Here is a 17,719-nt window from a genome sequence, read left to right as displayed (position 1 = left end):
ATTAAAGGACAACAACAACCAATAAATAATGACAGGATCTACGGAGCCTAAGTCCGGATACAATAATCTAAAGAGAAAAGACCGGGGTCGCTATAGCTTACGATTTCCTCCGGATGAAATTTCTAGGAAAGGTTTTATTGTTTTGAAATTCCAAAAGTGTGATTCACTACCTTGTTTTCTATTATAAAGGAAATGATGTATGAACCGTGATATTGATTTGGTAATACATGGTTTTGGAAAGAGATATAAAATGTTTTGACATGTGCATTACATATGCATTTACCTTATAGCTTTGTCAAGATTCATATATTGTGATGGACTATTTCTACTGGACTTTGGCTTACCCTATGTGGGAAAAACATTTCAGGTACTAATGATATGCCTTCGCCAAAGTAATAGCTTTGGAGGACTTGGAGCTAGAGCTTATGGTTATCTGTTTAGTCTTCATTTTTTTTCACTATCTTGTAACACATGCTGTAGATTCAGAATATACTGTTTATGAATGTATATCGTATGTGTCATCTTTTGTATATCAAACTCTGATTAATAAAAGCTTATCATTTCATTTATGTTGCTATTTATTAGTTATTATGAGATGGGTATATTGTGTTTATTTTGGAGCGTTACAGTGTTGTCCTAAATTTTTGGGAAAAAAATTACGCGTTTTTTTGGTAAACTTACACATTTTTTTGAAATCAGTTACGTGATTTATGAAAACTTATGCATTTTGTGTTATTTTAAATTTTTGTGAACAAACTTACGCATTTTGTGTTGTTTTAAATTTTTGTGAATAAACTTACGCATTTTTGTGTTCAGTTACGCATTTTTGTGAAATCATTTACTTGATTTGTGAAATTTTATGCATATTTGTGTTTTAAATTTTTTAGAACAAACTTACGCGTTTTTGTGGTCACTTGCATATTTTGTGAATTCACTTACGTGATTTGTGAAAACTTACGTCTTTTGTATTGTTCTAAATTTGTGGGAACAAACTTACTCATTTTTGTGAAAATTTACGCATTTTGGTGAAATCATTTACGTAATTTGTGAAAACTTTCGCATTTTGTGTTGTTCTAAATTTTTTAAAACAAACTTACGCATTTTTGTGTTCACTTGCGCATTTTTGTGAAATCACTTACATGATTTGTGAAAACTTATATATTTTGTGTTAATCTAAATTTTTGGCAACAAACTTACACATTTTTGTGTTCAATTACGTAATTTTGTGAAATCAGTTACGTAATTTGTGAAAATTAATATATTTGTGTTATTCTAAATTTTTGAGAACAAATTTATGCGTTTTTGTGTTCAGTTACGTATTTTTGTGAAAACTTATGCAATTTGTGTTGTTTTAAATTTTTGGGAATAAACTTGCATGTTTTATGTAAACTTACGCATTTTTCAGAAATTATTTATGTGATTTGTGAAAATTTACGCATTTTGTATTGTTCTAAATTTTTAGAAACAAAATTATGCATTTTTTTTTTGTTCAGTTACACATATTTGTGTTGTTCTACATTATTTAGAATAAATTTACGCATTTTTGTGTTCACTTATGCATTTTTGTCACCTACGTAATTTGTAAAAACTTACGTATTTTTTTGTTCTAAATTTTTTAGAATAAACTAATGCATTTTTGTAAAAATACTTACACGTATATAGTGTAATATATTATTTTAATATGTTTACCTATAAGTTGACCTGCTTAGCAGGTCAACAATGTATAAATTCTAAGGGTACTTACGTATAGCTCCTAATAAGTGGACTTATTATCTAATAGTTCTTATGAGAAAAATTTGTCATAAAAAAAGTCACTAATTGTAAGTTTTAACGTCAATTTATAAAAATTATAACCAAAAAAATCACTAATTATCAATTTTTAGCGACATATATAAAAAATTGTCACAAAAAAATTATTTTTAGTGACAATTTTACTAAGACTTATTTTCAATGGGACTTGATAGAAATTAAGTCCAACTATTATGACCTATTGATAGTTTACCCTAAACTTTCTAACACAAAAATGTAGAAGTTTTAACACAAATGTATGTATCCCAAACAACAAAAATATTCGAGTATTCATATATGCCTTACATACCTAAGAATTATCCAACCGCAAAGCTTAAGTTTATCACAAAATTAGGATTAGGTATGAAGTATTCAAATTTGACAAAAGAAAGTTATCTTGTTCTGAATCAATGCATTACACCTCATAAAAATAAAAAATAAAAATTACCTGTAAAATTTCAATCATGAAATGCAAGAAAAAAATTAATTTGAATTATACATGTCAAACAGTAGAATTAATTACATTACAATGACTTAAATTTTCAGTGAGAAAATAAGCTGTATTATATTAAATTCAACAATCTAGCTCAATATATATATATATATATAATATTCAACAATGACTTAAATTCATGTTGATTATATTTTATATTTATTAATAACAGAATTTGGGTTGTTCAAATTACTGTTCATACATAACCAAAATAAAAATTTATTTTGCTTAAACTTCTAAAAAATTTCAAGTTGGACACGTGTGATATTGGGTATGGATCTACCAATTTTTTCTTCTTTCTTCTTTCAATTTTTTTTTTTTTGGTAATAGATCTAGGAATTTCAAAATCATTACTTCCCCCCATCACAATCACTCTAATTTCACTGCAAATTACTCCAAATTTATGGAGTTAACTAACAATAATAGTAGGCCTCACCTTAAGTGATGATATAAAACCCATATAAATTTTAAAAAATAGAGTAATTTAGTTAATGTGTTATATTGGAATGGCAATACACAGGGTTACCTCATTAATGTTTTTCAATTAGAAATGAATAAGTGCCAAAGCAATAATGTAAACTGGTTCACATACAGTTTTTGCAGAAATGGCTGAGCAAGAAAGAGTTGGAGGCAAAACCATAAATATATTTAAAACTTACCAAATGAAGTAGCATACATACAAACTGAATTGATTGTTCATCAAGAAGTCAATTTCAAGTTAAAGGATAACAATGGTGGTTGAAAAAGAGAAGCTCAAGTTGTTGTTGTCCATGTGTAAACCTGGCCTCCACTTGTGGATCCTGCAAGCATCCCAATCTGGTAAGGGTGTGTATCAAAGCGGCATGGAATTGCAGACAAATTTGGGCTCTGTAAAGTCGCAACACGTACTCTCCTAGCTGTGGAGATAACATCAACTCCTCTTTTCATATTACCAATGAAGAGATATGAATCATCCAACCCCGTACTGCTCTGCTTTTTCAACCAAAAGAAGAAGCTATCTTAGCAATCAATCCCATCTTATATAGATAGATACAAAGTTTTATATACAAATTTCTGGCGTTAAAATGAAGATCCAAAAGGTCGAGATTAATTTATCCTATTAAATCTTTTAATCACCAAAAGAACAACAAATCATGCACGAGTATTGGTTATTTTCACACTAAATACTCTTAGAATTTGTAATTTTGAAATTTTCACAAAAAGAAGGAAAAAGGGGTACAAAATCTATCCAACTCGACAGTTCAAGAATCGTATGAATTGTAGTGTTAATCAAATTGTGAATCATAAGATTCATTGTCAATTCTATTCCAAAATAGATTCACCTATAAATTCGCATCCATCTATGCATGAATCATGAATCAAACCGTCGATTCTAACAACTACATGACAAAAGTGGGAACATGAACACATTAAAAACAAATAGGAGATAATATACATCTGCATCGGTAGGATGATGATTCATTTTCCATTTTATTTTTTCATTACGAACATGTAAGGCTAAATAGAAATGGTTATGGACAACCAGCATAAAAAAAATGTGAATGATTCATATCTAATTATATAATCTATACATGGATGTCTATTCTGAGTCTAATCTAAAAGTTCTGAGTCAAGGTAGATTTTGCAAAGTGAATCAGTTACAAAAGCACATAAATCCAATTTAAGTTTAGATGAGAAAACACCCACAAATGTAAATCAGTTTTACCAAAGAACAGTGAGCTGATTGTTCCAGACCTCATCACAACAGCATGACAACATACAAAAAACAATACCTGAATGAAGAAATCCATCTACCTGTCTTATTATTATGGTTGATCATAGTTATGTCTTCAAAATTAGATCCAGTCAGTAAGCCAACATTGTCATCAATACTGTGAAGAGATTGAAATTTCAAAGATCAGAAAGAGTGAGCCACCAAACGGATTATCAAAGTAAAAGATTCCTATGACCACTTCCAGAGTGATATGCAAGTTATTTTTGACGAAAATAAGATTTGATCATATAACATAATCTATATATACTTAAAAAAGAATTGGTAACTCAAATACGTTATGACTAAAGTGGAAGGGTTGACTAGTAACTAGTAACTGTACGTTCATAACAATTAATTAGTACCTCCATTAAAATGGTGGTAAATAGAAAGAGAAAACCTACCTAGAACCCAGAGCAAACAAGCCGAAGTGCAATTAGAAGTTGAGCATCAACACATTTTTAGCCCATGTTGTGACGATCACTAATATGAATTTTCTTTTCTTTTTTCTTTTTCTTTTTTGGTTTTCAATAAAGTTTAATAATAAATTGTGAACATCTTAACTAAATTCAGAGTATACATACTTGAAATAGAAAAATATTTAAGCTGAAGCCCCTTCAAAAATTATACACCATCTTAAAAGTAACGTCACCAGCTTTCTCTTGAGTGTTAATTTGTGATCTCAAAAGAAATGGTAGACTTAAAACCTAATGTAATACCCAAGACATGCATATAACTAATATATGAAGAGGGTAACTTTGTAATTTTAAAAAAATTAGGTTAATAAACTCATTAGGTTTTACAGTTATTCTCAAAAAATCCAAAGAAGACATGCATATAACTAATATATGAAGAGGGTAACTTTGTAATTTTAAAAAAATTAGGTTAATAAACTCATTAGGTTTTACAGTTATTCTCAAAAAATCCAAAGAAGGGGATCTTGTAACGCCCTTATTTTATTACCTGATTCCATTACCAAATACATTATTAAAATCAGTTCTTTATTAATAATACGGAAGCAAGACTAATTCACCAAACACAAATATTCTCTCTTGTACCTTCAATGAATGAAATGCTCAGATACATTAATTCACAAAATGTGCCCTTAGGCTTACATTGAGGAAAAATAAAACTCAAAGAAATGAAGTGAGAAAGAGATTGACTCTCTCTTTAAAGCAAATGGCATTTTGCCTACAGGTAAAAGGCCCCATTGGCCAACAATAACAAGACATCTTAGTCCTGAGCAATTCTTCAACTTTGTACCTGAAAAATAGCTAACAACATGGGATGAACAACAAAGTCCAGTAGAGATCTCATTGATTTTAAACAATAACAGTACATAGATAGCTATGATCATGAATACTACAAGTTATAATTATATATGTAATGTGACTTTTGTATTCAAAATATACATACATAAATATATTCTTTCTCAAAAGATTCCATCCTTTATCATTTCATAAAAAAAAAAAATTCTAATTTCTTGATCCTTGTACTCACCAATTTCAATTTCAGGACATTTCTCAATCTAAATCACATCTCAAACGCCATACGTACATTAACCATTTTCGCATTTCTATAATTCGTCTTTTATTTCCATAATCGATTCACTGTTAATCCTTTGCACCCTTGTGCTACTCATTTATATCAAACAATAATCCAATTATCATCGAACTCAACAATCATCTCACGACGTTACTCCAACTATTTTCACAACACATATGTTCATCAACAACTATCTCTTCAGATATATGCAAATTGACAATCAAGTAAACTTGAGGATTCACTAAGCCTGACATCACCACCGTGGTCTCACCAAGTCCCACGTCTGCCTGCTTTACAGGTTGCTAGCTGGAAGGAACGTATTACCTCTATATAGCACAGCCTGCTTTACCGGACGCTAACCGGAAGGAACGCATTACCTCTATATAGCACATCCACCCGCTTTACCGGTTGCTAGCCGGAAGGATCGCGTTACCTCCATATAGCACAATCACATTTCACAACACAAGTATCTCAAATTCATTCTATTCGATCTCATCTATTACGCGATTTGACTATTCAATCAATAACACATAAGGTTTCATATCAACCTCTTTCTCATCAATACTACAACAAACAATACCATCCTCCACCGATGGCCAAGGACAAAACCTCTAGACAAAAGGACTCAAATCTCTTATAGGAACAATATAATTCTCATAACAATTCCATGTTTGATTTCACCACTTCCAGTCATCAATAGTTTCGGCATAAAGTAAATTTCAAGACCATTACGTATTTCCCTTCCTATTCAAATTTCCTGTTACAAGTTCACAACAATTAATTTTAAAATCATTATCCATTCTTCGTTTATTTATATTCTACTATTTCAAAATTCTGATTTCATTAACTGAAATTCCCAACATGTTCGGTATGGTTCCATTACACGACAACCCATCCATTTCCTTTCCATTTCAACTTCACAATAACCGATACGACTGATAAGTATAATCAGCTTACCTCATTCTCAAATTATTAAACCAACAATTAAAATTAAGCTTTTTAATTAAATCACCACAATGATGTTCTAAATTCGTATAAGTCTCAATAATTATATAATTATCAATTCTTCTCTAGCTTCTAGAATACTTAATTAAAAATTAGGGCTTTTACATAAATTCATCATAAACATGTTTTATTATCTCAAAATTTCATAATCAATAATGAATCAGTAGATAAGCTCTTAAAATCCAAAAGTCCTAATTCAAAATCCACATGCCTTTCAAAAATCTCTCTACAAATCATGTTTCTTATGCAATAATAAAATACCACATATCTATCTATAACAAAGTATTGAAGAGAATCAAAGAAATCCTTACTTCAAGATATGAGTAAGAAGACGAAAAGGCGAATAGTGTAGGTCCAAGCCAACAAACCCTCCTAGCTTCAAGATCCTCCAAGAACCCTTCGCAAATAGCAAGCTCTCTTCACAAAACTCTCTCAAATCTCTATCTCTCTAACCACTCAAGAAAAACCCGAACAACCAAGGCTAAGGCTAGGACACCAACGTCTCTACAATGGAAAAAGAAGAATTTTAAAGGGGGGAAAAACAGGGAGAAGTCTCACGGCTTGCACAGAAAAAAAAGGAAAAAGATTTTTCTCTTCTTCTTTCTTTGTATAGAGGGAGGACACCAAACAAAATGAATGGGAAGGAGCTCTATCTGTGGAGAAGTAGATCCAAGTCTAGGGAGGCGAGAATGGCTCTCGGCCAGCAGAGAGAGAGAGAGAAGTGATTTCTACATCTCATTTAATGCTTCTCAAGATATATAATGAAAAATCACAAAAAGAAATGGGCACACCCATCAATTAATACATATATTTTAATATGTTGCGTCTTGTCTCAGCACAAACAAGTAAAGGAAAGAAAGAAATCGAAAAAAAAAGGGGTGGGTGGTCGGCCATCAACTGTAGGAAAGGAGAGAGAGTTTTCTTTCAGTATAATATGAAACTAAATTTTTGTCTCTTCTTGGATTTCACCAACACAGATAATAAAGAAAGAAATCAAAACTTTAATGTAATAAACTAATCAAAATAAGGTGAAAACAAGATCCTCTCATTTGGTGAAAGGCACAAGTTAATAAATAAAACCTTTGATGATTAAAAAAAAAAGTATTACATTGATTTTATGGTGTTTATCATAAATTCATCATTCATAAGTCTTATCATAATTTGGTGTCACACATCACAAATATTCACAACGTTCTTATGATGATTCAGATATATATATATATAATCAAGACATGGACTAAATCAATTGAATCCAATATGAGTAAAGTTCAATAATTTGAAGTAGCTATCTAATTTGGGACTTAAGCAAAAATAAACCAAATAGACCCAAAATGGTCTCCACCATTCACATAATTAATTACACAAACTCAAATTAAATTAATTCTAAATCATGGCTCTTGAATTAAATTTTCACCTAGAAACCAAACATGACCCATAAATATATCAAATTACACCGGCAAACTTTATCTCACGTCATGGTCTAACACTCAAAATAAACACAAAATCAAAATTGGATCATAAAAATTATGTTGTGTCAATTTATCAAACACCAATAAGTCTATGAATTTTATAAATTAAATATTCATCCTTTCATTCTAAAAATTTTGTCCAATATACTAGCTTCAAATGGGAACATCATATAAATTTTTTTTATATGTTTTTGAATTGTGAAACTATTTTAAAAGTTCACAGAATTAGAATCTAAATAAAAAAAATTTAATTTACTTATTTATTTATTTATTTTCTTAGTCATTACAGATCTCTTGAGGGATCCAACAAAAGAGGTTGAAGAACCAATTCTTGGTACTAGGTCAATCTATTTATTCTTTAAGGTAAGAACTCTAGTACAACCTCTCCTTTCTATTATTTATTGTATTTCAATTTGGGGCTAAATTTCTTTAGGGTTTGGCTAGAACCCACAGATTATGTATGATGTTTGGGTAGTTTTTGGCGATTAACCCGTGAGAAGTGCCTGAGGTAGCAGAGCATGGCAACATTTGTACCTTGCTTGGGTCGGTGCAAGAAGCAAGGAGCCAAGGTGTGTTGTGTGGGATTCATATCACTTGCATGTATATATGGCTGGTTGGATATCATAGAAACCATAGTTGAAAAATAAAAAAAATAAAAAAAAAAAAGAAAGAAAAAAAGAAAAATGAACTTATGAATGAAATTGCTTAACCAAACTGGTGAGTGTATGGGCATTAATATTAATCAGCAAAGGTGATTGAATTATTATAAGTGGGTATGGGTTAAGGACATTTGCAAGGCCTGAAGTAGATAGAATAGATGACTGTTGTAGACAATGAACAATCCTAGACTTAGATTATTGCATGAACACACATTAGGCAATGTTTTCTTTGGTAATTATTGGGGAAATCATATATCAGTGTAAATTTTAAAAAAATAATTACAGATTAGTAGTCAAGTTTATGAATATTAATAATTAAAATTATAAATTTTTAATGTACTTGTAATTTTTTTTTTATATATAAATACACTGGAGTGTAATCCTTCCATAATTATTTATGTGGTGTTATGTTTATTAGGACTACGAGATTGAAGTGGATCGTGGTATTTTGAAGTTAGTTTTGGGATTCTTTTAGCACTTGAGGTAAGTGACCCTCCACCACTGTTAGTGTTTTAGCCTCAATGTTCTACCTGAAAAGTGCTTCTTTGTGTTTTCCATGTGTTTTGTTAAAATATGGATCAAGTATGAAATAATTCTAAGTGATATTATTTAATTATTGTGATTACTTGTATCAAAATATTTATGTCAGGGATATCAAAATGTTTTGTACTTCAAAGTAAGTAAGTTCATGTACAAAATTTAGTGCTTGAGTCTTGTCTTACTATGATCTGGACTCTAGCCAATGAGGGTTAAAAGTTGGTAAACTTGTTTCTTCTGGAACTTTACCACATGCCTATGTGTGGTTCCGGGCCTTGTTATCGACTAATGTGGCTGTAGTTGCTAAGACTTGAGTTCTAATGATTGAATTATCATACCATTGGACATCGAACCATTGCTTTCAACAAATAAATTTGACTCTATCATTGAATTATTTTATTGTTTTCTTTAATCAGATATATTGTTACGCTGTTCATCCAGCCATTGATCTACCTCAAATAAATCATTCATTCATAAAAAAAACATATTTCTTCCTTTTTGATTATTTTCTGCTACTTGATCTCCAACTAGCAGTGGTAGTTGGTGACTTACTCAGCTGTCGAGCTTGTCCCATCAATGAATTTGTTTGTTGATTTGGAATGAAAGTCCATACAATTTCGGATTACTAGATTAATCATTGATTACCGAATTTTTGGTGTTATTTTGTATTATTTAATATTTGGAGACAATTATAACTTGTAGCTTTAAAAGACATAATTTATTAGATGCTTAACAATTCTAGTGCTATATATATATAAGTTGATCAGAGAAGCAATTAAATATTATTTTCACTTCACAATGTTGCAATGACCCGGACCGTTACACCTAATCACTATAGTCAACATCCCACAGAAAGAAAATATAGAATATATTGCTCAGTCTCACATCATTTCTATCAAGATACTTACTGAGAACCACAAACAACATAACCAGTCCCAAAAAGGTTACATACCTTGTTGTGGCTAGATAGCTTCCAGTGGTGAAAAGTAAACAGAATGCACAACCCTTTTATGGTTAACCGTCTTCAAACATTTCATCAATGTTTCTCAAATCCCAAATGCAAGCAGTTCCTCTGTGGAGCTCGTTGCCATGATGTCAGTGTTTTCTGAATTGAAATCTATAGTGTTGATTCTATCTTCATGCAAAATCCACGAAGCTGAAGATTTTCCTGCCCTCTCATCCCAAATATTGAGAACTCCCTGACCTTCGCTAAAATACAAGGACTTTGCATCATTTGTTCGTTGAGAAATAGAAAATATAGCATGATCGCTGAAATAAACCAGATCAAATATTTCCTTCTCGACATCCATCAATCGGATAAATCCATCATAGCAGCTAGTATAAACCTACATACACATTGATATACAAACAGAGGAATGCACAAGCCAAGTTGAGTCATGTCACTACCAACAAATGAGATACAAGAACTGGTTGTTGCAAAATAAATGCAAAATGAAGGAATTAAAGGGGATAATTGCACATACACATGCTATATTTACTTCTTCATAGGGCAAAAAACATATACTTTAAATAAATTGCAAAAGTAATACCTTTGAAATGGAAAATGGTTGAATTACAATCCCCGAAACCAGCCGTGGATGAGGGCAGTACAGATAAATCCCATCTCCATCCTCATTTTCAGCATCAAAATCCCAAAATCCAACATTCCCAAACTTGTTTCCCACAGCAATCAATTTCATATCCGTAGACGGAAAGAACCTCAACACTAGTATTCTCCCTAGTACAACCCTAGCTATATTTTCTGATTCCAACCCCATTGATTCCAAATCAACACAAACCTGAACCCAAATTGGATAGCCAAAATTGACATTTTCATTCACACGAGCCATCGAATTGCAGGAACCCCCTTCAATTTCCTCCCTCGAGTCATGACCGCAACACAATTGGGGTTTTTTCAAAACACCCATGATTTTTTCGGTGAATTTTTGTTGGTGAGAGGCGTAACCGCAATACGCATCACTGATGGTAATAGGACCTGAGTTCTCACAATTATGTGTTTGGTTGAAGGATTTGAGAAGGGATTTGGAAAAGGAAAGGGAAAAGGTGTGTGAAATTAGGTGAAATATAAACATATTTTATTCACATTTCACTTATTTTTTTTATTTTCCTTTCCAAATTCCTCTCCAAATCCCCCAACCAAACACAATATTAGGGTTTGATTTGGGGGTCTTAGTGAGGGTTTCATCAAAAATCGTGCATATTGGTGGCATCCGATGGCATTCCCTTGGTCCGTAGCGAACGCCGAATGAAAATTGGGGTTTCGATTTTCGATTTCTTCTCCGGGCCATTTTTGTAAGACTTGAGTTGAGCTCTAGAGAGAGAAATAGAGAGAGAGTTTAGTAGATCTTTAACATTATATATATATATATATATATGCATAGGCATTTAAAAAATGTAAGATAGAGAGAGACCTTTGGCGCTTAGTTGAAGCAGAGAGGTCGTTAATTTTGGAATGGATCTTAAGAGAAGCGAACATTTCATAGTTGCGTTTGATGTTCTCAAACCTTCGAAACTCGTACTCAGTAAGTTTCTTCTGATGCGCCATTGAAGAGAGAGAGAGAGAGAGAGTGGCGCTTGATTTGTGTGAAGTTCGTACTCCGTATATGTATATATATCTACTTATACGCGGGAATTAAAACTGGCGGGAACCCAATAATATTAATAAAAACAAAAAACAAAGAACAAAAATAAATAAAAAGAAAAAAACCCTTCAAAGAGTGTGCATAATTAAAAAAATGATATAATTTTAATTTTTTCTATTATAACTAAAGTAATATCATACATAAGGAAGAAAATTTGTCATAATTAAAAAAAAAATAACATAACTAAAGATTCATATGGTACACCCTTTTTAAAAGGATGCATAACTAAAGATTCGTATGGTATGCTTCTGACCAAAAACTCACTTTTACAAAATTGAACCCCCTCTAATTTGATTTTTTTTTTTTTTTTGTACAATTCTATCCTTAAATAAAATTATCATAATGGATAAATTTAAAATTCATTTCACGGTCACCATCCATCATTTTTCTACTGTAGACATGCAACATTCAAAATCCAACATATCCCTGGTACAACATGGTTGTAGCTTGGGTAGGTTCGATTGGACTTTCTGCTTGTCCAAAATTTGTAAAGTGCACAAGTATTAAATTCAACAACGACTTAAATTCATGTTTATTATATATTTTATATTTATTAATAACAGAATTTGGGTTGTTCAAATCATTATTCATACTAGGGATATCCGCGAATCGGTTTGGGACGATTTGCGGTTCGGTTTGGACCCGCTTGCATCTATGCGGTTTGGGGGAAAGTCAACCCACAACTGCCCGCAGTGCTGTTTGCGGTTTGTGCGGATAGGGTTCGCGAATGTGCGGGCGGTTTGCGGATTGAACTTTTTTTCAAAAATTTATTTTTAAACCTTTTATTTTTTCCCATTTTTTCAATATTTATTTTGGATTCAATTTTAATTTTTATAACAAATTCAATTTTAATTGTAATAACAGATTCAATTCTATACAGATTCAATTCCAATTTCAATAACAGATTTAAATACATATTCAATTTCCACTTTTCACAGATCTGTTGGAGCATTGCAAAAGCACAGATTCAATTCCAAAAGCACGGATTCAATTAAAAAAAAATAGAGAGAGATTTGTTTACATAAACACAGATTCAATTTCCACTTCTCACAGATCTATTGCTACAAAAAAAAAAAATCAAATTTAATTCCAAACAATCACAAAGATTCCTTTTCCACTTCTCACAGAATCAACAATAGATTAAATTCCAATACCACAGATTTAATTCTAAAAACACAGATTCAATTCCCAAAAAAAACAAAAACAAAAAAAGAGATCTGTTTACATAAACACAGATTCAATTTCCACTTTTTCACAGATCTGTTGCTACAAAAAAAATAGATTTAATTCCAAACAAACACACACATTCAATTTCCACTTCTCATAGACAGATCTGTTGTTACAAAAAAAAAATTAAACAGATCTGATGAGGTGAGAGAGTGAGGGAGATAGATCAGAGAGAGAGGTCTGATATGTTGCAAAAAAAAAAAATCAAAGATCGGGGAGAGAGAGAGGCTTACCTGTGAGGTCGATCGGTGCGATGAGATAGTGAGGTTGCTCGGTCGATCTTGTAATGAGAGAGAGTTGATCAGTGCAGATGCAAAACCAGTGAGTGCGAGACTGATGAGATGAGAGAGTGAGGGAGACAGATCAGAGAGAGAGAGATCTGATATGTTTCATAAGAAATCAAAGATCGGGGGGGAGAGAGAGAGAGAGAGAGACTGAGACTGAGAGAGGGGCTTACCTGTGAGGTTGATTGATGCGATGAGAGAGTGGGGTCGATCGGTCGATCTTGCAACGAGAGAGAGTCGATCGGTGCAATATAGATGAAAAACGCGAAAGTGTGAGACAAACTAACGAGATAAGAGAGTGAGTTCATGTTTTGAAGTTTGATGGAAAGATAGATTAAGATTAGGGTTTTTTTTTTTTGGTTTGTTTGTTATAGTTTATAGATGAAGTGAGATGAACAGTCAGATTTGACAGGAAAAAAAAAAAAAGGTTTATGCGGGTGAGTAGGGTGGGTGCGATTCAAACCCGCAACCTGAAAATTAGATAAAATCCAAACAGCACCCTATTCTAATGTGTTTGTAAAACCGTCCATACGTGTGCGGTTCGGATCGGGTAGGGCAGTTTGGATGGGTCGAATAACCCTATGCCCAGCCCTAGTTCATACCTTAACCAAAATAAAATTTATATTGCTTAAACTTCAAAAAAATTTCAAGTTGCACAAAAGATATTCGGTATGGATCTTGTGATGACTGGCATGAAATTCACCTCATTCTCTTGAGTTATGTTGGATTTGTTTTGGGTTAGAGTGTTGGGCCGTAAGTAGTCCTTTCAACAGTTGGATTCGTTGTTTGTTTTAAAAACTTCCTCCAAAAAATCTATTGTTCTTGTTTCATTTCTATCCCGAGTTTTCGCTTGGGTCGGAGGGTGCAAGGTCGGGTTCGGAGTGTCCGAAGTTGAACCGAGGATTTTTTGGGCTGGAGGGCCAATGTAGCACGTGCCGGGCCTTGGGCCGCACGTGCGAAAAACAGGGGAGGGCTTGTTTGGCTACCGCATTATATGCAGGTGCGGGAGAGGTGGTACGGAAGGAGAGCCGCACGTGCGGGGGGGAGGGCCGCACTTGCGGGGGGGAGGGCCGCACGTATGGGAAGTGCGCTCCGCACGTGCGGGGATGGGCGCCACACGTACGGTGATAGGTAAGTTCGAAAATTTTGTTTCTTCTTCTCTTTGGGCTGAGTGTATCTCACATTTGTTTGTCTCTCTCTCTCTCTCTCTCTCAAAACCCTTTCCTCTCCCTTCTCTTTATATTTCCCTACACCAAATTGGATCAAAACCTTGATCTCTTTAGATCCATTAGAGTTTTGCCCATAGTTCCTTCATCAAAGTTGAAGAACTCCTCTATAACGCGCCGAAAATTGGGCAGGGTATATCTATTTATGCTACAAAACCTATCTGATAGATAAACACATATATATAGCTAACTATTCCATACATTCATTTCCATTAAATCCCAAATGCCAAATACATGCTATTTACATCTTAATGCCCCAGTTCCAATCCCAAGCATACATTTTACAACAAGTATGAAATGGAAGCCAAATAGATAATAAGTGCCCTACCGGCTTACAAATTTATCCAAGAACATTCTTGGTTACACAAAATGAAGTTTCAACTTAATACAAATACAGCCCTGGTCTTACATTCAACAAGTAACAATAAAACAAAAATGAAGCCTTAGCTCTGAGTCCTCCCAAGTCAATGCCTTGGCGGAGGCATAGTACCTGTACCTGAAATGGTTTCCCTTATAAGGTGAGCCACAGCCCAGTAGAGATATGCAACACAACATATGAACCATGACAAGACTAAAGAGGAGTATGCTCATGCCATGCTCATGATAAAACAATTTATCTCTTTTTTTATAAAGCATGCAATGCTGAGATGCAACAACAGATATAAAACCATTTCCATTTTAAACCATATCTATTACATGAATACAGGCTCTGTGAATCTCTAGGTGAGTGTCTGCAAGCAGGCCCTAATGCACTACCACTGTCATTTTTACCAGTAAACTGGAAGGCTCGACACCTAACCGCGCGGTTCTACACCACCTACCCAGATTCACCAAGTATTCATCTTTTCGCAAACAAATACATTTCTACATATTTCTCAAAAATAGATACATTTCCAATGAAATTAATGTAATGTAATGTCCAATGCAACAAATGAGGAATGTGGTTCAATTTACCTAAGTCTCATGCATTTCTACAACAATCATGGCTTTCCTCCACCGATAGCCCAAAACAGATATTTCTAAACAGATATTTAAACAATTAAATTCCAAAAATTCTGATAAATACAATCTATTCCACATCTTATCAAATATGAACAACTACACTATTTTTCATATCACAATCACATCTGGTAACCTCTCAAGGTCCATTTCTAATCGTGTTGGTTTTATTCCAACAGATACATTAAGCAAAATAATACCGTTAATGCCCAAGAAAACATCATCCAAACTCATTCTCCAAGCATTATTCAACTATGACATCCTATTTTGATCAAAATCCCCAAAAGTTAAACGTAATTCCTTTGTTTTCTTTAAAAGTGCTCTTTTGGTCACAAATCGGTAAAAATTTCAAAACCGATCGAGTCGAAGTCCATTTTTGTTCAAATTTAAAACATAGGTCTTTCATAACCTTACAAACATATTCCAAGTTTACACTTTCACAATTTGGGCATCAACTCTTTGTTTTTCTCAAAATTTTCCTTTTAAGCAAATAAATCACAAAATTTCCAAAAATTCTAATTAAATTATATACAACTCTAAGCTCCATATAATCAAGTAAAAGTACATAAATAAGTGTAGGAAAAATCCCTACCTCGAGCCAAGAAGCTTTCAAATTTTTCGACAACAGAAATTAAATTTTTTTGGAGTCAAATGACACCTTTTCCGCCCTTTATGTTTTGATCCAAAGCACTAGGGGTCAAAAATGACTTATACTAGATCAAATCCAAGAAAAACCAACTTGGAACCTCTTTTCTCTTGTTTCCTTAGGGCTAGAACTCCAAGAATTCCCAAAAGTTGAACAAAATATCTATTTGGTTACTATTTATAGATATCTTTTTTTTTTTTTTAACTAAACAGATATCTAACCATATATATACACCAATATATATATATATATATATCAATTAAAAACACATTTCAACATTTTTAATGACAAAAGTAAATATAATATTTTCTCACCACAAAATATATTTCGTTTAATGGTACACACCATAAATATTCACTATAGCGATCCCGGGTTTACCCTTGTTGTACAGTGATCCGGACATGTGTCCGTGGATGATAGTAGTTGATTACTACCTTGTGTACATCCTTTCTTACTTTGTATTTGAGTTATAGGATGTGTTGGGCAGGTTTGTTACAGGCTGGTTAAGTTTAGAAAGCAAAACTAGTTGCCCAGATTTTGACCTGTCCGCTCGAGCGGGGGTTTTAGCGCTCGAGCGGGAATTTCACCCATCCAATATTTCCTGTGCAGTGTTGGACGCTCGAGCGTGGGATTGGACGCTCGAGCGGGATTGTGTGAGTGCCGCTCGAGCGGGGAGTTGGACGCTCGAGCGGGAGACCTGTCTGCATAAGTGCTGGGAGTGTGCATCCGGCGCTCGAGCTGGGGATTGGCCGCTCGAGCGGGAGTCTGTGAGTGACGCTCGAGCGGGGAGTTCGACGCTCGAGCGGGGCGACTCTTATTTAAAACCGAGATCCGACTTTTGGATCACTTTTTCAAGATCTTTTCTCTCTCTTACTTTTCCAAAAAGCTATTTTCAGAGCTTCTCACTCTAAAACCGGCCCTTCTCTCTTAGATTTGATCTAGTAGGAGTTGTTTGCTCACTTTTGGTCTTTACGAAAGTTGTGTTGATCGTCGAGGGCTACATTTTAATCTGAAAATTTCAGAATTTGGAGCATTTTGGTTTTGGTCTTCATCTCCATTGGAGCTCCGAATTTAAGGTAGGGATATCCTACTCCTCTTCATGAGCTTTGTCTTTAAATTTTAGTATTTTGAGATGTTGGGGTTGGTTTGGTAATTTTGTGAAAGTTTGGGTATTTTGCGTAAATTTACGAAAATTGGGGTTTTAACTATATAAAGCCTAGATGCATGTTTGGCATGGAAAAAGTGGAATTAATGTTAAAACATTAATGAAAATGGAACCCAAGGGTTGTAAATGTTAATTATGGAAAATGCCCTAATTACATTGGTTAATTAATTTGTAAAATTAATTGTGAGAAATGAGGAATTGAATTGGAAATGTTGAGATTGGGAATATATGGAATTAAAGGGTGTAGTTGGATTCTATGTCAC

General features: G+C 33.3%; 1 pseudogene across 1 annotated transcript; it reads right to left on the bottom strand.

Moving 5' to 3' along the window:
• Window positions 1-2,910: 2,910 nt before the first annotated feature.
• Window positions 2,911-11,325, bottom strand: LOC145824694 (uncharacterized; annotated as a pseudogene). Its single transcript, XR_014366649.1, has 4 exons — window positions 10,797-11,325; window positions 10,199-10,592; window positions 4,076-4,152; window positions 2,911-3,250 (listed from the first exon to the last, which is right to left on the bottom strand). The product of XR_014366649.1 is annotated as an uncharacterized LOC145824694 (transcript).
• Window positions 11,326-17,719: the final 6,394 nt, after the last annotated feature.

The sequence above is a fragment of the Camellia sinensis genome, chromosome 4 (assembly GCF_055761805.1).
Source record: "Camellia sinensis isolate YWXY chromosome 4, ASM5576180v1, whole genome shotgun sequence".
NCBI classification, from domain to species: Eukaryota; Viridiplantae; Streptophyta; class Magnoliopsida; order Ericales; family Theaceae; genus Camellia; species Camellia sinensis.
The sequence above is the reverse complement of the archived record's forward strand: the minus strand, read 5'-3'. Positions and strand labels throughout refer to the sequence as shown.